Below are 27,303 nucleotides of genomic sequence, written 5' to 3'. Positions count from 1 at the left end.
AGACAGACAGACAGACAGACAGACATGCCCAACGCTACATTTTTCTGTATTATTTGAAGATATAAAGAATGATGTAGAGCAGGGCTGTCAAACTCATTTGAGTTCAGTTCCATAATCAGCCCAGTTAGATCTGCAGTGGGCCAGAACCAGTAAAATAATGACTTAAGAACCTATAGATAATAGCAAATCCAAGTTTTTCTGTTTGTTTTGGTACAAAAAACCCAATTAAATTATAAAACTATTTACATTTTACGGAAAAGATGCGAATAACCTGAAAAAACAGAAATTTCATTTGAAAAATCAGTGGAATTTGAACCCTCTTCTGCCTGGACTTCTTATTTCTACATGTCCATTTCCACACAGTGTTCCATAAACATTTGGGAACAGACAGAATATTGTTCAAATGTTGGAGTTTGAACTAAAATGTGAACAGTTTCTCCAATATTCCATCTGTTATTCTGAACACAACTGCAGATCCCAGTGGATCCATAAATGCACCAAACATTTAGGAACAGGCAGAATATTGTTCAAACTGCACAGTTCAGGTTGTTCATCTGTGTTTTTATTTATGGATTTATTTGTGTTTTATTTTGAAAGAATACTTTTGTAAATGTCAATATTTTCACAGTGTAATGCGATTTTTTTCACTTACATTTTTTCCACATAATTTTTCACAGTAGATGTGTGTTTGTCATTCTTTCTGGGTTATTGTGTTGTTCTTTTGACTGTAGATCACACTGGTCTGGATGTGGAACCTGAACCAAAAGGACTTGTTCAACCTGGACTGTTCAGGTTCATTTATGCACTTTCATCCTGCAGGGCCGGAATGGAACCTTTGGCGGGGGGCAGACTTGGCCCCCGGGCCCCCGCATGTTTGACACCTGCGCTGTAGTGAGTCTGGAGTCTGTTCTCAGGCTTTTCAGATGTAACTTTGTCCTAAAAACTGTCTCCAACTTCCATGTCCATTAAAGTGGTCTTTAATAGAAGTACAGAGCTGGAGGACTCCTTCTACATGTTTTAATAAAACTATGGATATATTTGTTGGCAGATCAGACTGTATGGACATGTGACCCCAGTATTGACCCCCTGGTCCTCCTTTAATACGAGGGGCTGGTGCGTCTCATATGGAAGCTGGTCTGTATTTGTTCACTGCTGCCACTTCTGAAAGTTCGTAAAAACTCAACACCACAGTCATTCCAGTGCTGATCCTGTGCAGATCTACGGCTCCACGGGACGAACACCAGCGTCTGAACCCAATTTTCAAAGAATTCCAACGCTCATGAATAAAATGCATGCGATGAAATATCAAATAATCAATGTGCAGCTTTATGAGTCTTCCACTTTTAGTTCCAACAGAAAGAAAAACTCCAGTTTTTTTTCGTTTAGCATTACTTTTTATACTTCTCTGCTGCTCTTCAGAACTGTTTTTACATTTCTTTTTATGCATACGGTGTCCATATTCTTATCGTGTGTTTTATATTTTATCTGAGTATTTAAGTCTGCACCTTCTTAGCTGAGAACTACCTGTCCATATTTTATGATGTGCACATAATGACAGTAAACATTGTAAAATCTTGAACCTTTTTAAGCCACAATCAATGAAAACCTGAATCTATTATGAGTTTTTAATTTATTTTCTTATACATTTCTATTTAATTTGTTTCACTCTGACACACATTCACATATTTCTGCTTTTAAATTTACATTTTTATTGTTGTCAACCAGTTGTACATGTAAAGTGTCATGACTGAGACAACTTTTGTTATGATTTAGCGCTATATGAATCAAATTTGACTGACTGATTGTTACTGCTGTTGTAATATATATTTTGTTATTAGCTGTTTATCATCAGTTTATAGATACATTATTCTCTCTATATTAATGTGTGTTTTTTATTACTTTTTTCTATTATTTATATTTGACATTTTCATCCTTTTATTTTGTGTTCTTTAACCCATACAGACCAAGTTCCCAAATACATTTTTTTTCTGTATATAGTCTTTATAAAGTGATTTATCACCATTTATTATGATATTATGGCCTGTATTTTGCATTTTTTCAGTGAAAATCAGGTATTATCCTGTATTTCATTTACTGATCATGTAGACCACAGGTGTCAAACATGTGGCCTGGGGGCCAAATCCGGCCCGCGGGATGAATTTGTGAAATGCAAAAATTACACTGAAGATATGAACAATTAGTGGAGTCAAAACCATTTTAATTCAGGTTCCACATACAGACACATACAGTCTGATTAGAGTTCAAATGAGTCAGAACCAGTCAAATATGATCAGAATAACTATAAATAATGACAACCCCAAATTTTCTCTTTGTTTTTTTGGTGTAAAAAAGTAAAATTACATGAAAATGTTTCCATTACCAAACTATACTTTTACAAAAAATGTAAATAACCTGAACAAATATGAACAAACAGAAATGTCTTAAGAAAAGTAAATGCAATTTTGTCAATATTCTGTCTGTTACTAAATGTTTTGTGTGATTGTAACGCACATGTGTAAATGATAAACTGATAAACTGAGGCAGAATATTGGTAAAACTACACTTGTTTTTCTTAAGACAATTCAAGTTGTTCATGTTATTCAGATTTTTAAGGAAACTTTGCAGATGTAAACCTGATCAGAATAGAATTTTACTTTTTTCACTGTTAATGTTTCATTGGTCTGGCCCACTTGTGATCAAACTGGGCTGAATGTGGAACTGAACTAAAATGACCATAACAGCCCTGATGTAGATGTTCATAAAAGCTCAGATTAAAGTTGAGAAAAAAAAAGTTACTTTTTTGCAAATATATCAATAACTGAATGTAAAATAAGTGTGTCCATCCACTGTCGTTGATCCAACTCCATGGGTTTTACCGGTGAATCAATGTTGGAGAAGATGACGGTGTTTCCATGGTAACTACGGAGCCTCTGAACGTCCGAATGGGTCATATCTGATGACCATGAAAAGACGATAAGCTGTATTTTACATCAGTTATTTCCATGTATTGATAGTTTTAGTGCTTCAGAGGTTATTAATGGTTTTCTGTCAGTAGATGCTTTGGTTGCCAGTGGCTGTTTGGGTCTTTGAGGGTTAAATACATCTGCTTGTTGCATTCACTGTCATCAGGAAACCCCTAAAGCTCCCCGTCCAGGTTGTTTTTCTAATAAATGTGCTTATGTAAATGGAAGGCCCCCCCCTCTGATGGGACAGATAAACCCTGCAGCCCCTCCCTGCCCTCAGACACAGCGTCGGCGTTGTTTTCCACCACGTTGGAACATAATTAAACATGGGCAACGAGGCTCGTTCACCTTCTCATTATTATTCACCCTAGTGTTCTGAAGAGCGAGCAGAAGCCTCCTGCAGGAATTCTGTTGCCATGATGAAAAAAATGCAAATATTAAAATACATTTTTGTCGTAGAGAAACAAAATTTCTGCTACTTAGTTAAACAGTGTAATAAAAACAGGCTTTATTAAAACCAATGAAGCAAAGAGATAAAAGTCAATCTGATCACAAGAGTTTTAATATTACTGAGCAGGTTTACAGACTAGTTTCACATGTTACACTGTGTACATATTTAGTATTATTATTATTATTATTATTATTATTGTTGTTTTTTTTGGGAATTTTTATTATTATAGTGCTTTTTCGACATATTTCACTGTAATTTATTGTATATTGGTAGTTTTTCTACATATTTGACTCTAATCTGTCGTCCAGTGGTAGTTTTTTCCATTTTGCAGAACTCAAAGCTGCTCTTCAGTCGTCTTTCCTCTACAGATGTCAGTAAACTGTTTCTTTCGTCTAATATCTGCTTTGACTCAGTGCGAACGCTGGTGTTTGCTCAGTTATTTCTTCAATAATGGAGCAGACGTTGTCGACACATTCAGTCGTTTTTTTTTAACTCGTGTAAACAAACTGAGGAGGCAGCGTAATCCTTCCTCCATCTCCCTGTCATGGCTTTTAATCCAACTCCCAGATGCCTCAGCTCTTCAGCCAGCTCCGGGTGTGTGTGTGTGTGTGTGTGTGTGTGTGTCTTTGCTGCTGCTTAACAAACACACACAGAAGGATAGTGTTTGGACACAAAGCAGAAACAGCTGGAACACAGAGTGTGCTCTTGTTCATTTGTTTGCTGACTCTTGGATGCTCGTCTCAAACAGCAGACGGTGTTTCTGCAGCTCACAGCAGATAATCTCCAACTGTGGTGTTAACATGTTAGCCTGATGTCAGGAGAGATGAGTGTTTCTCCACCTCTGTGGATCAATCCCTTTACTTAGATATTAAAGACACAACCTCATGTTAGAAATGACTTTAATAAACACAAACTACTTCAGTCAGAGGGCAGTGATCAGCTTCTGGATCAGAGGAAACGTTTCTCGCACACATCATGATGGGATGAAAAATAGCTCCAATGTCCCTGGAGCTGTATTTCCCACCATGTTCTATCAAGAACCAATAACCTGTTGAATGTGTGAGGTTGTCAGCTTCTGTCTATGTTTTCAATCTGCCAATAGAAGTGGGCGTACGTTCACTGGAGGAGAACTCAACTAGTTCACTCAAACTCCATAAATGACTTCTATCAGTGATCAGTAGGAACTAGATTATTATCTGTAACCATTTACATGGTATAAACCATCCAAATATGGACAATTAGAAATGAAGACAAATTTTACATTTTTCAAAAAATTTGTCCAAATGCATCATATCCAGTGACCATGAAAAGACACCTGCATTTCACACCAATTATTTAATAATACATCACACACATATAGTGCTTTTTTGGACACTCAATACAATATTTACATGTATTGCCAGAGTTCATGGACCAGCAGGTTTTAAACAGTTTTGATCAGTAGATGCTTTTGTTCACTGGTGGATGTTTGGGTCTTTAAGTGAAGTGTGTGAGTATCATGTGACCTTTTCTTTACACGGACCTAAAGCTAATCAAACCTTATGACACTAGTCGCTTTTCCATCGACCCTCAAATTGCACAAATATAACTGGCGCATAAAAATTTACCTAATGGAAAAACAACAACTTTGCCAAAAGTCTCATTTTTCAATTGAAAGTTTTTGTGCTGGCCAAAGGTGGTTTTTTCGGTCGTAGCGCAAATGGTATACCACACAAAACTGCAATGGAAAGAGCTTTTTTCCGCAACTAGAGTCAGGTGAATTTTAAAAAATGTAATTGTTTGAGTACGAAAACTGAACCCACATGCAAGACCCAGAGACAGACGTAAGAGTTCAGTGTTTAATAAACATGAAGTTAACTGGCAAATCTCTGATAGTGATAATAAACTGAATCTTGAGGACACAGAGTTCTGGGTTCTTCACGAGGTTCATGAAGTGGACCGGAGACGGAACCCCACGGTTCGGACCGGTAAAACACGTCGGGAATCCGACTAGGGGGGAGCAGAGGGAAGTCAGTAACAGAACCAGGTCATACACAGAAAGGCAACAGGACACAGGGAACAGGCAGGCTCACGTACCGGTTAAACAGGCGAAAAGGTCGAACACACGCTGAACCGTTGGAGGCAGAGGCACAGACAAGGGTCAGGCAAAAGGCAGGAGTCAGAGAAGGCAGTCCGGGTCAAAAACAGGCAGACAGACAGGAGCCAAAAAACACTGGTAAGTATCACACGAAGGAGAATAAAACTGGCACAGGACAGGGGAAAACCCAGGGCTTAAATACACAAGAGGGAGGGAAGACAATGAGACACAGGTGGAACGAATCAGGGCGGAGACAGGTAATCACACAGGTGGAGAAGATTAGTAACAGGAAGTAAAGACACCAGACATGACACATGAGGAGGACTTAACAAAATAAAACAGGAAATGACAGACAAGACGAACAAGACAGATAAGACCAGACTAACATCTGGGAGCAGACGTGACAAAAAATGGATGTTGATGGACGTTACAACAAGCGAAGAAGAAGAAGAAACATGTGTGTGTATGTGTGGACACACAAGGAAACCCAATCATTTTTTTATAGTACAGGATAAAGGGGTAATATATAATAATAATGAATATATCTGTAAATCAACACCATATTTACGTTCATCGACATGTTTATGGAACGACTTCTCGTGCTCGTCTCATGATAATAAATAAACAAATCATCACATTTGTGATTTAATGGAAAAACCGACACCACGTACTTCTGTTTTTTGTACATTTAGTAAATATCGGTAAAGTTTTACGCAGATGTCCAATGGAAAAGTGACTATTGTTACTTTCTGAATATAGCAGAGATTATGTAATAACCCTGCCTTTTGTGATAAAATTCTTAAACACATTTTGTAATAACTTATTACATATTACAGTTATCACAAAATGAAGGTGTAGCACTGAAAAAAACAGTGATAATTTGGTGCATTATGTAATAAACCATCAAAAAACCATAGAAATGAATGCCTGAACTGTAAAAACCATCATACCAGCAGAACAACGTTTGGCATTCCAGCTGAATTAAAACTCAGTTTAAAAAAAACTAGTCAGATGTTTCACTGGTCAAAGCTTTTTTATTAAATGAACCCAGAATAACGGCAGAAAAATGTCTCTTTCCAACATTCACTCAGAAAACTCCTATCATTTTTTTTCTCCTTTCAAATACATTTTTCTGAAAATATAAGTAATTACCTTCCAAAAAATATAAGTTTGGTGTAATTTAAATTTTTTTGACCAGATGTTAACCTTCCATTGAGTTCGCCCTAAAGCTAAAATAACGCAGAACCTGCTCTGACGGATTCAACACCTTCATGGTTTGAGTTTGAGAAGCCTCCAGGTGTATTTTTTAGAATAGTGTTTTGCAGAGTGTCGGTGTTCACCCTGGGTCCATCACAGCTGCAGGTGAAGGGGATGAGGTTATTATGGAGCAGTCACAGCACAGTGCCCTCCATCAGGACCACGGTTAAGGCTTTATTAGACCCAGATGATGTTTGTGTGTGACACAATCTAATTGACAGGGGAAATGTTCCGCTTCAGATGTCGCCTACTTGTTTATTAAAGTGTCTGTAATCAAGCGTCCTCCTCCTCCAGAACATGGAGCTGCCACCCAGCCCCAGTCCTGATCAGCCGGACCCAGTCCAGGTCTGTCTGTTCACTTCACTTGTCAGCAGTCTGGGTTCTGTGGTCTGGATGAACGACAGCCGGCGCCCCTGCTGTCAGCCGGACCTGTAAATGTCAGCCCAGCCGTCAGGGAATATCCCACAGGTTACGCTTTTGGCCTTTTTTTTGTTTTTTTTTTGTTTTGGGTAACATTTCAGGTGTCAGCTGATGAGAAGAGCCTCGTCTGTGCCTCCTTCACTCTGACATTTTCTCCTGCGTGTTCTGTTAAACGGTGTCATGTTTTTAAGATCTGTCCATTCAGAGGAGGAAAAACACTCGAATATTAGAATATCAGAGGGAAGTTAATGAACTAAACTTCACACAACTGAACCCTGTAAAGCCTGAACCATTCAATCATCGACAGAAAATATTGGTTGTGAAACCTCCTGTAATTACACAAGATATTTGTCAATGAACAAACAAGTCTGGTTCAACTGACAGAACAATACTTCTGTTACCGTTAACTGTCAGTAATTTTATCTGGTTTTAATATTTTTTTACAGTATTAAACTTTAAATGAACAGTTTAATCTCATAAATAGAAAAGAAATATTTGTGAAATCAGGATACATTTGTAAATGTATTTTAAATGTATTTTTCTGTGAAAAAGAAAAAATTTCTTTTAAAAAATAAAAATTTCTTGGTTATTCAGTTACAGTTTTTTCTTGTTCTTTTCCATTTGACATGTAAAATCACAGTCTGCTTTTGTCTTTTCATTGATATTTTCCTGTATCCTAAAAATACAGGAAAAATCTGTCAAATAAACAGTGAAAATTCTGTCAAATTACAGATTTTTTTACAGTGTAGTGGCACCCCAGTGTAAAATTATTTATAAAGTTAATTTTACTTCTGATCATACTGGGAGGATGTGACCCCTGAACTAAAGTAAGTTTGACACCCCTGCTTTAAAGGAGCCGGTTCTGGCCCAGGTTTGACACCCCTGCTTTAAAGGAGCCGGTTCTGGCCCAGGTTTGACACCCCTGCTTTAAAGGAGCCGGTTTCTGGCCCAGGTTTGACACCCCTGCTTTAAAGGAGCCGGTTCTGGCCCAGGTTTGACACCCCTGCTTTAAAGGAGCCGGTTCTGGCCCAGGTTTGACACACCTGCTTTAAAGGAGCCGGTTCTGGCCCAGGTTTGACACCCCCTGCTTTAAAGGAGCCGGTTCTGGCCCAGGTTTGACACCCCTGACATAGGAGCGTTTTCATTGGTGAATAATTTCTTCTTATACGCCCTCACTGCCTTTAGTCAATAGTTGCTTTTCCATTGGACATCTGCACAAAACTTTACCGATATTTACTAAATGTCGAAAAACCAGAAGTACATAGTGTCGTTTTTTCCATTAAATCACAAATGCGAGGATTTATTAATTTATTATCATGAGATGACATGAGAAGTCAGTCCATAAACATGGCAACGAACGTAAATATCGTTTTGGTTTACAGATATATTCATTATTATTTTTATATATTAACCCTCTATCCCGTACTAACTTAAAAATTGATTCAGTTTCCTGCACTGTAAAAAAAATTGTAATTTAACAGAATTTTCACTGTTTATTTAACAGATTTTTCCTGTAATTTTCAAGATACAGGAAAATATCAATGAAATGACAAAAACAGACTGTGATTTTACATGTCAAATGGAAAAGAACACAAAAAAACAGTAACTGTGAAGAACCATAAAATTTTTAAAATAATTTTTTTCTTTTTTGCAGAAAAATTGTTAAAATACATTTGCAAATGTATCATAATTTCACAAATATTTATTTTCTATTTATGAGATTAAACTGTTAATTTAAAGTTTAATACTGTAAAAAATAAATAAATAAATAAAATGAGATAAAATTACTGACAGTTAACGGTAACAGAAGTATTAGTTCTGTCAGTTGAACCAGACTTGTTTGTTCATTGACAAATATCTTGTGTAATTACAGGAGGTTTCACAACAAAAATGTTGAATAAATGTATTTTTTGTGAATGTATAACATGTATAAGCACTGATAAACTGTCCAAATACAGTTTTTATCAGTGGATTGGACAACTGAGTCTCACTGAAAATTTATATATATAATATATATATAAATATATTATATATATATATATATGTGTGTGTGTGTGTGTGTGTGTGTGTGTGTGTGTGTATTTATATATAGGGAATTGGATTATTTTAATACATGTAAATTCTTTATTAAACATTAAAAAAGTAAAAAAAAAAAAAAAAAAAAAAAAAAAAAGCAAAATCTCATGTAAAGTTAGGGCAAAAAAATGTATTTTAATGATGGAAAATTACTGTATTTTTATGAGATGGTTATTTTCCGTTATTTAACAGTATTTTTTCGGCACCCCTGCTGCTGGAATAATACCATTTTTTTTTACTTTTTTTTTTTTTTTTTACAGTGTGCTGTGTCCACACATACCACACCATGTTTCTTTTCAAACTCTTCTTCTTCGATTGTTTTAACACTCGTCAACATCCGTTTATTTTTTTTATTCATGTGACTCTAGTTGCAGAAAAACGTCTTTCCATTGCAGTTTTATGTGATATACCAATTACGCTACGCCTGAAAAACCACCTCTTGCCAGCACAAAATGAGAGTTTTGGTGAAATTGTCATTTTTCCATTTGGTAAATTTATATGCACTACTGTAGTTATATTCATGCACTTTGAGGGTCAGTGGAAAGGGACTATTGTAAACCACGCAGTAACAGTTAGTTTCAGGTCTGTAAACACATCATCATTTCTGAATTATTCATGGAGGTGTTTTTCCTTTTAATTACACGGAGAACATCTGAAAGCAGAAACCTTTCCACCACACCATGTACAGGACATTTAGATGTATTTTAATAGTGCACACTGTTTTTTTTTTATGTAGTGTGGTGTCGACTGTCAGCACAGACTTGTAATCTCATTCACTTTGTGTTTAACTTTGGACTCACAAGGTCGGACAGTAATGGCCTGTCAGGGATTCACTGCCTCTGATTTGTGACAGTCCTGATATGCAGCTCTTATTCCTCCACGCCGAGACTCAGGAGAAGGTAAATAACACTGCAGCAAATTACACAAAATCTACCGCTGGGTAGAACAGCACCTGGGCTGCTCAGATATTCTGCTCATGTCAGCCCACGTTAGCGCCACATGAACACAGTCTGTGCATTTGTTGTGAAAAATAATGGCAGAAACACTCATTATACTGTCAGTAAGTGTGATGGAGGAGATGGTGCAGGTCCACAACCTCTGCACGGATTCATAAAACACACAACTAAACAAACACTGCATTCAACCAAAAAGGATTCAAATATTCAGATATAATAGAAAGAACAAACAGCAGGTCTCATGCGTCAATGTTTTCTTATTTTTTTCTATTATTCTTGCAAAAGCAATAAGATGAAAATAAGAAAATGAATGTTTACCTTATTACGAAAGTGATAAAAGTGACAAAATATAAATATATATCACATATTTTCCCTGATTGTCACACATTTGTCGCAGAATTTGCCTCAGTGTGTCAATACGCAAACAGAATATAAACATTTCACATCTTTCATATGTTCATGTTTCACACAGTACAAAAATATCAAGCTTTTTAAAAAATCGTGTCAGGTTTTTAAAGCAGCAGCAGATCACATGGAATAATGCTGAACGTTACTTGCAGCTGTTCCAGGATTCCAGTGGATATTTTCCTCTTTATTTTCTGTCCAGATAATCCACATTTTAAAAACATAGTGAAGTCATTTGTGTGTTGTAGTGTGGACAAACTGGTACGACACATATGTGGAAAAACCATAGTTAGTGTTGGACACTGTGGGTAAAACTGCACTGTAAAAAAACAAACAAACAAACAAAACAGTGAAAAAACAGTAATATCCCTGCAGCTGGGGTGCCAAAAAATACTGTAAAATAACCATCTCATAAAAATACAGTAATTGTCCACAATTAAAATATAGTTTTTTGCCCTAACTATACATGAGATTTTGCTTTTTTTTTTTTTTTGACTTTTTAATGTTAATAAAGAATATTTCCATGTATTAAAACAATCCAATTCCCTATAAATATATATATATAAATAATTTTCAGTGAGACTCAGTTGTCCAATCCACTGATAAAAACTGTATTTGGACCGTTTATCAGTGCTTATACATGTTATACATTCACAAAAATACATTTATTCAACATTTTGTTGTGAAACCTCCGTAATTACACACGATATTTGTCAATGAACAAACAAGTCTGGTTCAACTGACAGAACTAATACTTCTGTTACCGGTTAACTGTCAGGAATTTTATCTCATTTTATTATTATTTTTTATAGTATGAAACTTTAAATTAACAATTTAATCTCAAATAGAAAAGAAATATTTGTGAAATTATGATACATTTGCAAATGTATTTTAACTGTATTTTTCTGTGAAAAAGAAAAAAATTCTTTTAAAAATGGAATTTTCTGGTTATTCACAGTTAGGTCGTGTTCTTTTCCATTTTACATGTAAAATCAGTCTGTTTTTGTCATTTCACTGATATTTTCCTGTATCTGAAAAATACAGGAAAACCTCTGTAAAATAAACAGTTGAAATTCTGTTCAGTTACAGATTTTTTTTTTTACAGCATCGGACGTAGCAGATGTAGAAGCTTAGTCCTTACAGATAGAACTATTTTTGTCGGGACTTTTAAAATAAGTTTTCAATTCGTTTAACTTTACTAATTTATCACCATTTATTATAATATTGTGAAAATGTGACTTTTCCAGCAAAATATGTCATTAACTATTACGTCACCCCCAAAATCTAAATTCCCAGCTCATGGACAGCGGTCACAAATATGTGTGTGTGTGTGGATGTGTGTGTGATGTGGTGTGTGTGGACATGTGTGTGTGTCGTGGACATGTGTGTGTGTGTGGGATGGTGTGTGGATGGTGTGTGTGGTGTGTGGTGTGTGTGTGTGTGTGGATGTGTGTGTGTGTGTGTGTGTGTGTGGACATGTGTGTGTGTGTGGATGTGTGTGTGGATGTGTGTGTGTGGTGTGTGTGTGTGGACATGTGTGTGGTGTGTGTGGATGTGTGTGTGTGTGTTGTGTGTGGATGTGTGTGTGTGTGTGTGTGTGTGTGTGTGTGTGTGGGATGTGTTGTGTGTGTGTGTGTGTGTGGGTGTGTGGATGTGTGTGGTGTGTGTGTGTGTGTGTGTGTGTGTGTGTGTGTGTGTGTGTGTGTGTGTGTGTGTGCTACGTACGTGTGTGCGTGTGTGTGTGTGTTGTGTTGTTGCGCGCGTGTGTGCATGTGTGGGTGTGTGTGTGTGTGTGTGTGTGTGTACGTAAGTGTTGCGTGTGGTGTGTGTGTGTGTGTGTGCGCGCGTGTGTGCGTGTGCTTGTGTGTGTGTGTGTGTGTGTGTGGACATGTGTGTGTGTGTGTGTGGTGTGCGTAGTGTGGTGTGTGTGTGTGTGTGTGTGTGTGTACGTGTGTGTGGTGTGTGTGTGTGTGTGCGTACGTGTGTGTGTGTGTTGTGTGTGTGTGTGTGTGAGGTGAATGCCGACTGCAGAGCTCTGACATTAGGGGTCGGCCGTGGCTCAGGAGGTGGAGCAGATCATCCAATAACCGAAGGGTTGGCGGTTCAAATCCCGCTCTGTCCCAGGTCCAGTGCTGCTGTGTCCACCTCACCGTCCCCGCCTCCAGTGCTGCTCACCCTGGTGTATGAATGTGTACAAGTGGTGGGAGGGGCTGTAGCGCGGGAATAACAGACCTGTAGCTGTGGTACAGATGTACACTGTAAAAAAAATCTGTAAATTTAACTGAATTTTCACTGTTTATTTGAAAGATTTTTCCTGTTTTTTTTCAGATACAGGAAAAATATCAATTAAATGACACAAAACAGACTGTGATTTTACATGATAAAATGGAAAAGAACAGGAAAAAAAACTGGAACTGTGAAGAACCAGAAAAATTTCCATTTTTTTTAAAAGAATTTTTTTCTTTTTTCACAGAAAAATACAGTTAAAATACATTTGCAAATGTATCGTAATTAACAAATATGTCTTTTCTATTTATGAGATTAAAACTGTTAATTTAAAGTTTAATACTGTAAAATAAAGAAATAAACAAAACAGATAAAATTACTGACAGTTAACAGTAACAGAAGTATTAGTTCTGTCAGTTGAACCAGACTTGTTGTTCATTGACAAATATCTTGTGTAATTACAGGAGGTTTCACAACAAAACTGTTGAATAAATGTATTTTTGTGAATATATAACATGTATAAGCACTGATAAACTGTCCAAATACAGTTTTTATCAGTGGATGGACAACTGAGTCTCACTGAAAATTATTTATATCTATATTGTAGGGAATTGGAGTGTTTTAATACATGTAAATATTCTTTATTAAACATCAAAAAGTAAAAAAAAAAAAAAAAAAAAGAAGCAAATCTATGTAAAGTTAGGGCAAAAAAACTATATTGAATTATGGAAAATTACCGTATTTTTATGAGATGGTATTTTCTGTTATTTAACAGTATTTTTTGGCGCCCAGCTGCCAGAATATTAGTTTGTTATGTCTTTCTTTTTTTTTTTTTACAGCGTAGTTTACCACAACCAGAGTGTGAATGAATGAATAATGTACTGTACACGCTTTGAGTATGTGTTCACAGAAAAGTGCTCTATAAATTTTATTCTTTATTATATTATACATTTTGTTGTATTGTACAATGCAATACAATACAATTATTCTATTCTATTCTATTCTATTCTGTTCTATTCTATTCTATTCTGTTCTATTCTATTCTATTCCTCAGCACACATAACACAACTTGGCTTTAGTTTGCATCGACATTTGTGTGATTTTGGTCTCATCTAATTGAAGTTTACAAAAACTGATCATCAGGGAAAAAAACTTATTAAATTGTGTGAAAGTCCAGTTTGAGACCAGATCTATACATTTATTCAACAGTTTTGTTGTGAAACCTCCTGTAATTACACAAGATATTTGTCAATGAACAAACAAGTCTGGTTCAACTGACAGAACTAATACTTCTGTTACCGTTAACTGTCAGTAATTTTATCTGGTTTATTTATTTATTTATTTATTTTATTTTACAGTATTAAACTTTAAATTAACAGTTTAATCTCATGAACAGAAAAGAAATATTTGTGAAATTGCGATACATTCTATTTTTCATGATACAAAATTCTGTTAAATTACAGATTTTTTTTTTTTTTTTTACAGTGAATATTACGCCTTAGTTTATCATTTCCACATGTGCATCACAACTTACAGATCACAGTGGATCTACAAATACATAAAACATTTAATAACAGGCAGAATATTTTTTAAAATTCCACATTCTTCTATTGACACATTTCAGGTTTTTCATATTTGTTCAGGTTATTATACATTTTTAGTGTAATTTCACTTTTTTACACTAAAACGAACACAAAAATTTTCATTATTTATAGTTTATTCTGATAGTATTTCACTGGTTCTGACCCACTTTAGATTAAATTGACCTAAAATGATTTGAACATCCTTGATTGTTAATTTCTCCAGTATAATTTTTGCATTTCACAAACTCATCCCAGGGCGGACTGGATCCTTTGGTGGTCCGGATTTGACCCCCGGGCCGCATGTTTGACACCTGTGGTTTAAGTGACAGCTGCAGTAAACAGTGTTTTCAGGATGCAGTGAGGTCCCAGCAGTACAACCTACGTTACAGGTATACATTCTACTCTGTTTATCCCTCATTCTGGATGTTTCATTTGCTGCACTCTAAAAATGATTCATGGGGTTAGTCAGTTATACTTAAAGTCCAGAACTTTTTCTGCTTAAAAAGTTCAGTTGTTCCATGTACACATTTAAATCAGCTCATCAGTTATTTTATTCATTTGGTCTAAATTAAAAACAAGGAAAACAGTCTGAACTTAATAACATCTGGATTTTGAACACACATTTGTGCCTTTAACTGAACACAGAAGTATGTTAAGTTAGTACAGTTTAAAACTCTTATAATCTTCCTGTTAAAGCTGAGTTCAAAGCTGACGGACCTGGACAGGTTTGACTGACAGACCACACCCACCACAAGAAACAGAGGGAAACACAGAAGAAGAAAAAAGGAGAAACCTGATTTTACACAGAACTGAACTAAACTTTAAGGTTTGACAGAATTGAGCTTTGTTTGTGCAACAGTAGTTTGAATTATTCAATGACTGAATAAAACACATTTAGCTCCTTTCCAATTTAAATTGTAGTTTATACTGTGGTGTGTTTGCTGCAGTGCATTGTGGGTATTGGGTCTATTATTGTAAATGTGTTCTTTTCTGTGCCGGGGTTCAGGGTTGTGGGTTGGTGTTCATTTGGAGTTCATGTGTGCATGCTGATGTTTCTGGTCCTTTTTGTGTTTGTGTATTTTTATTGAACTGCAGCAGGAGTCAGAGCCACAGGACAAACCACAACTGAACTGTTTATTATTGATGACAGTTATTCTGTTCAATTTAAGTTCTCTTTGCTTGACAAATATAATTTACTGTTTTAATAGAATGGGGACAACAGCATTATATAACTGAAACATTAACATGTAGACAGATCTAGAAATTAAGATGCATAGAGTAATAGGCAGTGTGGTTAGATTACATAGTTGGAATTTCTCTGTGGAATTTGTTCTGATGTCCAGAAATAAGTTAGACCAACTCAAAAAATTACGGTAACACTTGTATGGACATTTATGAGTAGAATAAAAGTAAAACAATAAATCAGTTTAACTAAATGGAGTAGTTTTTACACAATTAAAATTCAGTTGGTTGGACTTAATTAAGCTTGTAGAAAAAAAAGTAAATCCTGTTGTTTGTACTAAAGTAACAGAGTTTACTGAACTGCAGAAGTCTGCTGGCATTGCCAAGTTGACAAACTTAAAAAGATTAATGGAAATTATTACATCAATTTTTTACGTTGAGCCAACTGATCATTTTTTACAGTGTGATAAGTCATGTAGAAAATGTTCATATTGTTCAGGCTCCAGGCCGTGGGCCTTTCTCATCAGGACCAGACTAGCTTGTGTTTGTGTAATTCTGGTGCTCCATCTGGACCCTCATCTCCTCCAAACAACAGCCCATTCATCCTACTAGTGGGGTGTCCCCGGAGCCGCTCTCCACCGCCAGGGCTGCGACATATGGATGTGTGGATGAGTCCCATCCAGGTGGCAGGAGGCTGCTTCATGCATCTCCTCTGCATTTTTTCCATTAATGCCGCGGCAGCTTGTTTACCTGAAGCACAGATTGGAAATGCAAAACATCTTCCCGCTCTCACCTGTGTGGCAGAACTCCTCCAACCCAGGCTTTGATTTGCTTTTGCCTTTTTGCTGCGACCCAAAGCTGTGTGCGTCTCCTCACAAACACGCCTGATTACACTGTAAGAAATGCAAACAAATGTGGAGCTGGGTTTATTCCTCTGAGCCTGGAGCTGGAACACAAGAAGCAGGTTTTGTTTTGTGTTTGGACATCTGATTCTCATCAACACATGGACTTGTCTGGATTTGTGCAGTTTTTGGCACAAATGTTCACTCAGACTCCTGGATTAACTCACAGGTGTCAAACATGCGGCCCGGGGACCAAATCCAGCCCACCAAAGGGTCCAGTCTGGCCCCTGGGATGAATTTGTCAAATACAAAAATTAAACTGAAGAAATTAACAATCTGTTTAGTTCAGGTTCCACATTCAGACCACACTGTAAAAAAAAAACAAAAAAAAAAACAGTATTATTCCAGCAGCAGGGGTGCTGAAAAAATACTGCAAAATAACGGAAAATAACCATCTCATAAAAATATGGTAATTTTCCATAATTAAATATAGTTTTTTGCCCTAACTTTACATGAGATTTTGCAGATTTTTTTTTGACTTTTAATGTTTAATAAAGAATATTTACATGTATTAAAACAATCCAATTCCCTATAATATATATAAATAATTTTCAGAGACTCAGTTGTCCAATCCACTGATAAAAACTGTATTTGGACAGTTATCAGTGCTTATACATGTTATACATTCACAAAAATACATTTATTCAACAGTTTTGTTGTGAAACCTCCTGTAATTACACAAGATATTTGTCAATGAACAAAAGTCTGGTTCAACTGACAGAACTAATACTTCTGTTACCGTTAACGTCAGTAATTTTATCTGGTTTTATTATTATTTATTTATTTATTTTACAGTATTAAACTTTAAATTAACAGTTAATCTCATAAATAGAAAAATATTTGTGAAATTACGATACATTTGCAAATGTATTTGAACTGATTTTTCTGTAAAAAAAAATTTCTTTAAAAAAAAGGAAATTTTGTGGTTCTTCACAGTTACAGTTTTTCGTGTTCTTTTCCATTTGACACTGTTAGAACCAGAGACACAAGACTTGGACCCAAATGCACAACCAACAAACAGGAATAAAGTTAAAGGGTGTTTATTAAACACAGACAGAATTAACAGTTCACAAAAGGTTTCCTTAAGGAGTCTTCGCAGGTTAGACTGTGTGAATTCGTCACGGCGTCTGAAACCAGCAAGGGAATCTCTCTGCCCGGGTCGGGAGCACACGAGGGGAACCCGACTAGGATAAAGCAGAGAAGAGTCAGGGGACAGACCAGGTCATACACAGAGGGTCCAAAAAACAGGCAACAGTACATGGAGGAAAGGCACAGCACTAACCGTGAGTCCAGGCAAAAGGTCAAAACCAGTGAGGCAGAATCAGGCAGAGGTACAGGAAGGGATCAGGCAGGCTCAGGAAACGAGGAAACAAACCGGGTCAGGAACGAACAGACAGGCAGACGAACAGGTTCAGAGAAACACTGGTAAGTAAACACAACACTAGGAAGGAATACGAACTGGCAACTGACAAGAGGAAACACAGGGTTTAAATACACAAGAGGGCGGGAAGACAATTGGACACAGGTGGAGACAGTCAGGGAGGAGTCAGGTAATCAGGTGAAAGGAGAACACAAAAAAGGAAGTAAAGACACCAGACAAGACACATGAGGGAAAAACTACAAATAAAACAGGAAGTGACAAACAAGACAGACAAAACATACAAGAGTCCGGTACTGATGTGACAGACACGTAAAATCAGTCTGTTTTTGTCATTCATTGATATTTTCCTGTATCTTAATAATAAAGGAAAAATCTGTAAAATAAACAGTGAAAATTCTGTTAAATTATAGCTTTTTTTTTTTTTTTTTTTTTTTTTTTTACAGTGTGTAAGTAATGCAAACAAATGTGGAGCTGGGTTTATTCCTCTGAGCCTGGAGCTGGGCTGAACAGTCAGGTTTTTGTTTTCTATTTGTACATCTGATTTCATCAACACATGGACTTGTCAGGATTTGTTCAATTTTTGGCACAAATGTTCACTCAGAGTCCTGGGTGAACTGATCTGGTTTAGGTCAAAGGTCAACGTTACATCATCGTGTTACATAAGAAATCAGTTGAGTTCATTATTCCAGACAGTCTGTGGTAAAAAGAGTGAAAACAGCACATTTGAAACATGGCAAAACCTTCCATTTCAGCATGTGATTATTGAAAGTTCTCTTTATGTTCAGCAAAGACCATACATGTCCACATTTCCTTTTCTTACTTGTCAGACAGATGGAAAAAGAGTTGATTCTTTAACTTGACATGTTTCAGCTCTAACCTGTAGCCTTCCTCAGTATTTTTTTTCATCTGTCTGACAAATAAGAAAAGGAAATCTGGATAAGTTCTGGTAGACAGTATGACCATATTTGGACCATTAAGATCATACATTATACAAGTGAGTATGATGACATATTAAAATGTATGTGGGTGCTTCTGTGAAACTGGGTACATTTTAGTACCAGCTTTTTAAGGTTTAAGGTTCATTGTATTGTCATTACATGTACGAAATCAGCACTCAGGACCAGCACTGTACATGGTAAAAATCCTATAAAATGAATCCTATATTAAAAATAATAACAATACATTTAGATAATAACAGTAAAATCTAAAAATAAATAATGATAAATGATGCCTAAATACTACAGTGCAAGATTGAAATGAGCAGTGTGTTAAAACAGGATTAAACACAATAGGCCCAATAATAAAAGAGAAATTTAGACTTATTTCCCCCCAGGATGGACCTATTGATGATCTCAGATGAATGCAAAAAATGTAGACTCTTGCTCTGAGCCATTGCAAAATTAAGGAATATGTAATGAAATATTGGGGCCAAAAATAGGACCCAAACTGGGACATGAAAAACTACCCATGTGTCAGTGCATTTCATCTGGAAACATGGCTGTAAATGCTCTTATATACCCCTATAAATAAAGACACTGTGTTAAATTTGTTGATCCTAGTGGTTTTCTAATCTAGACATGTGGATTTTTCCATCAATCTCAGTCTCATTCCAGGTTTCGTGTGTAACCCATCGTGTCCACTTGTGTTACATGCAGAACTTGCCCATTTAAACGCATAGAAGTCATGAGTGATTTTGCAACAGCGGTCATTTTTGTGAAACACTCTGCCTTGGATAACTAGTTGGATTCCCAAAATGTACCTGTGAGAGAATACAAATTCTTCTGCTCCTCAGCTGTGGAACGAACTTCCTGAATCCCTGAGGTCCGCTCAGACTGTCAGCTCATTTAAAACAGGCCTGAAAACGTTATTGTTTACTGCAGCTTTTCCTTAAACTCTTAATGTGTTTTAATGAACTTTAAAATCACATGTTATCGCTGATGATTTTAATGTGTACTTTAACCCTTTCATGCATAGTGGGCCCTACAGTGGACAGCTGTTCTCCAGATGTTCTGGTGTATGTTCATGGCTTTAGTTTCAGTTCCAGCAAACGCAGTTTAGTCCTCTGTAGGGGACAACAGTTGGACATGTTCACTAAAAAAATGCTGTTCATTGCAAAGGACATTCCATTAAAAAAAAATAATTTTAAAAATGTATCTGAAAAAACTGTTGCATTATGCAGTTTCCAATCCAGATGACTGTTTAATGTAAAAGAGCAAAAAATGTTCACTTTCCAGAGTCTGAGGAGGAGCTCAGCCAACACAGTGGATGACATTCAGACCAGGACTGGAACTGTGCTCTGCTACAGAAACCTGGTCTGCACTAACATGTTTGAGTGGAAAGCAACTGATAATTTTCTCAAACCCAATTTTTTTTTTTTTTTTTTGGAGTATTATCTCCATAACTAGTATTAGAATATGATACAATGTGTGAAAACATGAGATTAGCTGCAACTATTATAATATATATATATATATATATCATAGTTTTCACTCAGTTTATCACTTATGATGATGGGTTTTAAATATATGTTTCTTTGCTTCAAAAATGTAACACATGCTGTCCAGCTGAGTGGACATTTTTGTAACTCCATGAAAAACAGGTTCATTTAAAAAAGAAAAAAAAATTAAACCACATTGTTTTTTTCATGTTAAGAGATGAATAAAAACACTCAGGAAAAAAAAAAAATCTTAATTAAGGTTTTCATAATTCATGCATGAAAGGGTTTACTGTTTTAATATTTTTAATATAATTAATGTCTTTTATTTTAACTTTCTCTCTTCTTAAATGTATTTCATTGCCTCTGCTGTGATGCTTGTCTGTTTTCTCCAAAGCACTGTGAACTGTCCTGTTGGTGTAATGTGCCGTACAGATCAACTTGCCTTTCCTACCTGGGCCCATGTTCCGACAGATTCTGAGGATCTCTCACAGCTCCGAACTGAACCTAAAAAACCAGCAAGGAGTCTGAGCTCAGGAGTGATTCCAGAACACTGTCAGAGAACTGAGCAAGGAACGGACAAAACTCCTGTTAGTGAGGACTGTTTTAATACAGGAAAATATTCTTTATTAAACATTAAAAAGTCAAAAAATATGCAAAATCTCATGTAAAGTTAGGGCAAAAATTATATTTTAATTATGGAAAATTACCGTATTTTTATGAGATGGTTATCTTCCGTTATTTAACAGTTTTTTCAGCACCCTGCTGCTGGAAATAAAAAAATTTTCACAATTTTTTTTTTTTTTACAGTGCAATCTGTAGCATTTAATTACTTCAGTGTCCTCCAGTGTTGCAGAATCTCTCCTGCCTCTTCCATTTTGTCCTCTGCTGAGGGAATCCTCCCCTTAAACTCCCCTCCTTAAACTCCCTTCCCCTTAAAGTCCCCTTCCCCTTAAAGTCTCTTCCCCTTAAACTCCCCTTTTAAACTCCTTCCCCTTAAAGTCCTCTTCCCCTTAAACTCCCTTCCCCTTAAACCTTAAACTCCCCTTACAAGTCCTCTTCCCCTTAAACTCCCTTCCCTTAAACTCCCCTTCCCCTTAAAGTCCTCCTCCTTAAACTCCCCTTCCCCTTAAACTCCCCTTCCCCTTAAACTCCCCTTCCCCTTAAACTCCTCTTCCCTTAAACTCCCCTTCCCCTTAAACTCCCCTTCCCCTTAAACTCCCCTTCCCCTTAAACCCCTTCCCCTTAAACCCTTCCCCTTAACTCCTCTTCCCCTTAAACTCCCCTTCCCCTTAAACTCCTCTTCCCTTAAACTCCTCTTCCCTTAAAGTCCTCTTCCCTTAAAGTCCTCTTCCCCTTAAAGTCCTCTTCCCTTAAAGTCCTCTTCCTGCTCTGAACAGACTCTCTCTTCAGGGTTAGGATTCTTTAGGAATGGCTTTTATCTTTACTAGGATCTACTCCTCATTTTTAGGGGAAATTCTTAGAAAACATCATAATTCTAAGAGTTTCTTAGCATTTGGCACTAGGAGCACGTCTGCACTAAGAACCTGTAGGACTACGGGCCCTGAACTCCACCAAGCCAGACCGCCTGATGGTGAATCCACCTGGTGCTGCTGAAAACAGGTCAGCTCAGCTCGTCCTGAGCGTTGGACAGGTGTGAAAGCCAACAGGTGTTTTAATAAAGAGCCTCCACAGGGTGACACACCTGATGACATCTCCCACTCGTCTCCCTATATAATGTGATTCATTTCATCCATAACAGGATGGTTAAAGGGGGCCAGGTGGTGGGCGTCCCGCTCCACCACCTGCGTCACCGCTGACACCAGATGCTCTCCAACACTGCAGGACTTCACCCCAGACACCAGCTCTTTTATTAGAAACCCGTCCAGATCGGAGCCTCTGCTCTGCGTCCTCAGACGGTGGAAGGGCTTCATTAATGTGGTGAAACTCCTCAGTGACAAAACAGCTGAAACATGACAGCGTTCAGTCTTTTTCCCACTTCCACAGTAAACTCTACTGTCAGCGTCTGCTCACTCCCTTCATTCATTCTTCCGTGCCCACAAACGATGGTCGTCTGCGCTCACAGTTGCTTTAATTGTATCTGAAGTTGCATTAGTACTTAAAACTAATGCAGAAGCAGCGTGTTGCATCCCTTCAGTCTTCCACATCAGAAGAATCTGTTTGTTAGGAGGATTTAATAAAACACGTATTCATCAAACTGAGTGTTTGACTGGAGCTCCGACGGCCCAGTTTAACTTCTAACAGGAAGACATTTGTAATACTTGTTACTGTCCAGACTTAACCCTTTCATGCACACTGGTCACTCCAGTGGTCACTCCAGTGGTCAGTTCTTCTCCAGCTGTTCTCTTGTATATTCATGGTTGTTTTTAGTTCCAGATCAGCCGACACAGTGGACACTCATGCACCATCCCACACACTGTAATTCATTCCATTATGTAACTGTACTGTTCTAGATAAACCTGATCTGCACTGACATGTGTGAGTGTTGAAGAAGTGGGATTAAATAAATGATACTTCCTCCCTCTGCTTTTCAAATGTGCAAATGAAGTCATGTATATGTAGAAGTTTTGGTTTTTTTTTGTTTCTTCCATGAACTCTTACTACCTGTTTTTTTCTAACACTAAGATTACTTTGTCTTGTTGCATATTTGAAATAAACTAAACTAAAAACAAAAAAATGAATTGCTTGTTTGTTACTAAACTGCAATTAACTGTTGTTTTTTTGTTTTTTTTTACAAAAAAGTTGGGTTTTTTGCATATTATCTCCATGAAGTGACTAATAGCATTAATGAGTTTGATAAAATGTGAGAAAACAGCAGATAGCTGCATTAAAAAGGTTTTTATTTCATAGTTTTCACACGACATATCAGTAAAGCCACGTTTCTTTGCTTCAAAAATTAAAACATGGTGTCAAGATGACATTTTTGGAACTCAATGAAAATAGGTTCACAAGAAAATTTTCAGTCACATTGTTTTTTTTTCATGCCTAAAGAGGAATAAAAACACTCAGGAAATAAATGTTTATTAAGGTTCTCATAATTCATGCATGAAAGGGTTAAAAATATAATCTAAAATGATCTGAATAGGATTTGGACTGCAGACATGAACAGCTCATTCAGACTCATGATAAGTACTGACTGCTGGAACCATGTATATGTGTTTTTATATGTGTATAAGTTTATACTTCCTCCTTTTTGACCATATGCACAATTCAGACTTGCACATACTTGAAGATAGATTCTGTTCATTTAAATGTTATTTTGTTTTGTGTTAATTTGCTTCGTTTTGTTTTATTTTGTTTCTTTGTATGTTCGAAATGATATAAAATGAAAAAAAATTGTTGGCCTTCTACTTTTCTTCTTCTCATTTTACGTTTTGTCTGTTTGAGATTATCCACGTCTTCAGTGTATTGGCATTGATAACTGGTTAAAGGTGTGGAAATGTATATCATTTTTGATTACTAATTTTTTGTTGTTGTTGTTGTTATTATTATTTTTTAATTATTTTCCCCTTTTTTATTTTTAAAAAAGAAAAACTTAATAAATTTCAAAACACAAAAAAATAAATAAACAGCTCATTCTGGAGTTACAGAAAACATATCACACAGTGTGAATGTGCAAATACCTGGTAAATAGTATATAATATTTAAATGTTAATGTACATAAATGGCAGATTTCTTTTTCCTCTTTATATTCTATTTCACAAGTGTATATTTTCTGTTTTCTGTCTTCCCTTCATCTTATTTTTGTACAGTACAGAAAAACATATCACACAGTGTGCATGTGCAATACCTAGTAAATATTTGTATGATAATTAAATCTAAATACAAATAATCCATTTTTTGTAGGATCTGGTATATTAAAATGTCCTGACATTGTATATTTAAAAACAATGGACATTATGTTTCGTGCGAAGAGCAAGTCTTTCTGTTTGGATTCAAAAACTTTTAAGTGAAGAGAAAGGAATTAGAATTTAAGAAGGATGTTTGTGTTTGAAACATGTGAAGCAAGAACAATGTGAACTATCACTGTGTTTCTGCTATTGGTGTCAGATTACAGAACCAGTTAAGGATGAATTAAAGTTGTGTTGCTCGTTGTCAAGTTAAAAAAAAAAAGCTTTAATTTGTCAAATTTTAAGGGCTATGAAAGTACAATGATCTCTGTGTGACTTAAGAAACTGAATGTAGACTAATTTGGTTTAATGTTTTATTTGTGTCAACTCAAAGTAACTCAAAAGATGGGAGTAGGAGAAGCAGAAATAACCTGACTACAGCTTCTTGCTTTTTCAGTTACCAGTTAGGCTAATTCTATGTTCTTTATTGTGTGTGTTTTGTACATAACTGAAATACAAATATTCATTCATTCATTCATTTATTCTAAATGTGTTTGTGTGCATATATATATATATATATATAGATATATATATATATATATATATATATAATATATATATATATATAAAATTGATATTGATATTGATATATGTGACATGCCAAAAATAGTGCAACCATTTTTGTATAGTATTTAATTTAGGCAGCTGGAAAATAATTTCCTACAGGGTTTAATCATGCTCGGAAAAATTAGTTGACAGCCACGTCATTTATATTTCATGTGCATTATGAAAAAAAAACCATGAAATGTAAGCGGCATCCAGGTGGAACCTTTGTCACAGGAGCGGTTGCACTCCAGGTGGTTTCAGGTGGGAACTTCTGCCCACGTATCAGACGCAGTTTGGATGAAGAGCTGAATGCTCCGTGTCTTGATTGCTGCTCAACTTATCTGTATTTCACAGATTCGTATTTTGTTACTGTGGTACAATACCTGGGACCCGTAACATATAAATAGATTTATTTTTCTCTTTATATTCTATATTTCACAAGTGTATATTGTCTGTTTTCTGTCTTCCCTTCATCGTATTTTTGTATGTGCTGCTCTGAACTGAGACATTTTCCTGTGCTGGCATCAATAAACTCCATCTGATCTTATTACTGAACAGGAAAAAAATACAATTATGAATATTCCTGCTATTAAATCCTCTGAAATCCCACTAAAGCTCTGCTGCTGGGCAAAAATTCAAATTTCTTTTTCAGAATATTGTAATTTAAGGGAAGACTTCTGTGCCTCCTGTTAACAGGCTGCTGAGAACTGACAGAATGAAGGAAGGTTTTAGTCAGTGTTTTACAGAAGGAGGGGCTTAAATATGATTGACATCTGTTCAGTGTCTGTCAGATGCCCGTCTGTTGCTCTGCTGGGTTTATAACTGTACGACTTCACCCTTCAGCAGCAGGAAACACTGTCAGGTACATCTGTCTTTAGTTTTTTAGTCTTTAAAGCAGTGCGAAGTAGGCTAGTATTAACCAGTGACGTGCAGTGGGGTTCATGTCTGGGGGGCACTGACTCTTTCAGAACCAGATCTACAAATATGGTGGTCTGAGAAACTGGAATAGAGAGAGTGAGCCAAAGGAACGGCCTGGGTTGGGCTGTGCATCAGGTCAGCATAGGTAGACTGGCAGGAAGTCAACAGGAAACCTTCAAAAAGAGCCATTTCAAACTACAAATAAAAAAAGTTTATGGTCTGACCTTTTTGTACATGAAATCCATCCACTCTCAGCTCAGAAATGTAATCCTCCATTTTTGATGAGGTGAATTAAAGTGAATAAAAAAGAACGAAGAAGATTATCAGTGCATGAATCTGTGGACTCACAGGTACCATCTATCCTGAGGCAGGGGTACTGTTTTCCTCCACTAGTGACTGTTTCACTGTGGTTTTAGGATTAATCTGTGAGCCTAAACACATTACAGAAACACATTCCATACGTTCTGCAGATTATGGAAGGATAGAGCATAGAATCAGAGTGTTTGAAAGCATTTAACTGCGATATACAGAGGGACAGCCACAGTATTTTCACTGGTACCAGCAGAGTTCATGAGGGGAGGAGACAGTTCTGGAGGCACAGCACAGCGCTGCCTCCTCCTGTATCTGAACGGAGCATGTGGAAATTCTGCTGTTCTAATGAAAAAAAAAAACAAAAAAACAATACCATATTGGATTCGAACGGAAAATGAGTTTATAGGACATGCCAGCTGACAACTATCAACATTTATTATATTTTATAGTTAACTTTTTTTTTCTTTTCAAGATTGACAAGGAAGCTCCGCCTCCCCTGCCTCCTCTGATGCACGTCACTGGTATTAATATTATAAACTCTCAGCAGCAGGGGGCAGTGTGGCACCAAAACCACCAGCGAATTAATGCTACGTATTCACAGACTGTCACTGAATAAAGTATAAAGTTCACTGTTTCTACACTTCTGTATTGGATATCAAGTTTTCCTTCAAACTAAAACTCAGATGGTTATTTTAACAGGTGCTAAAAATAAAACTGTCTTATAATCCACGTGTGCTACATCAGCTGATAGTTTACATTATAGCTCTGTTAGCTTAGCTCTGTTTTTAGGCTGAAAACACAGTAAAACCACAGATCACCTCTGTTTTCTGTACGGTTTGTGTTGTCAGCAGTTGAACTAAAGATCTGTTTGGAATCCAACAAACAAGTGTCGCAGTTTAGTCTGAACTGTGGATCAACAAACAACTGAAATGGCAGCTCACTGCTCCTAATGTGTGCTAATGCTAATGCTAATGACAGTGTTTGTGTCAGGATGGGGAAAATGTGGAGACATTTTTTATCCTCTACAGTAAAAAATGTGAAAACCTTCAATATTTGACTACTTTTCTTTTTCAAACTCGGTGTAGAAGAAACGCTGCCGTTTCAGCTTCAAACTCTGTTCTGTTCCGTTACAGCTGTGTCCAGTGAAGAAAACAATGGCTTCTATTTGTATCACTTTTTATGTAACTCTTTGACTTGAGTTGTTTCTTCATGGTTCTCATCCCATCTGCTCACTCTCTGGTGTTTGGGCTAAGGCAGTGGTTCTCAAACTTTTTTTTCTCCTGATTCCATTTTAACATCACAA

The 27,303-nt window shown here is 36.5% G+C and overlaps 1 pseudogene; it reads right to left on the bottom strand.

Moving 5' to 3' along the window:
- Positions 1–22,247, bottom strand: part of LOC115424079 (uncharacterized protein K02A2.6-like) — a 28,817-nt pseudogene extending 6,570 nt beyond the window's left edge.
- Positions 22,248–27,303: the final 5,056 nt, after the last annotated feature.

The sequence above is a fragment of the Sphaeramia orbicularis genome, chromosome 8 (genome assembly GCF_902148855.1).
Source record: "Sphaeramia orbicularis chromosome 8, fSphaOr1.1, whole genome shotgun sequence".
In the NCBI taxonomy this organism is placed as follows: Eukaryota; Metazoa; Chordata; class Actinopteri; order Kurtiformes; family Apogonidae; genus Sphaeramia; species Sphaeramia orbicularis.
Note: the sequence above shows the minus strand (reverse complement) of the source record. Positions and strands in the feature narration are given on the sequence as shown.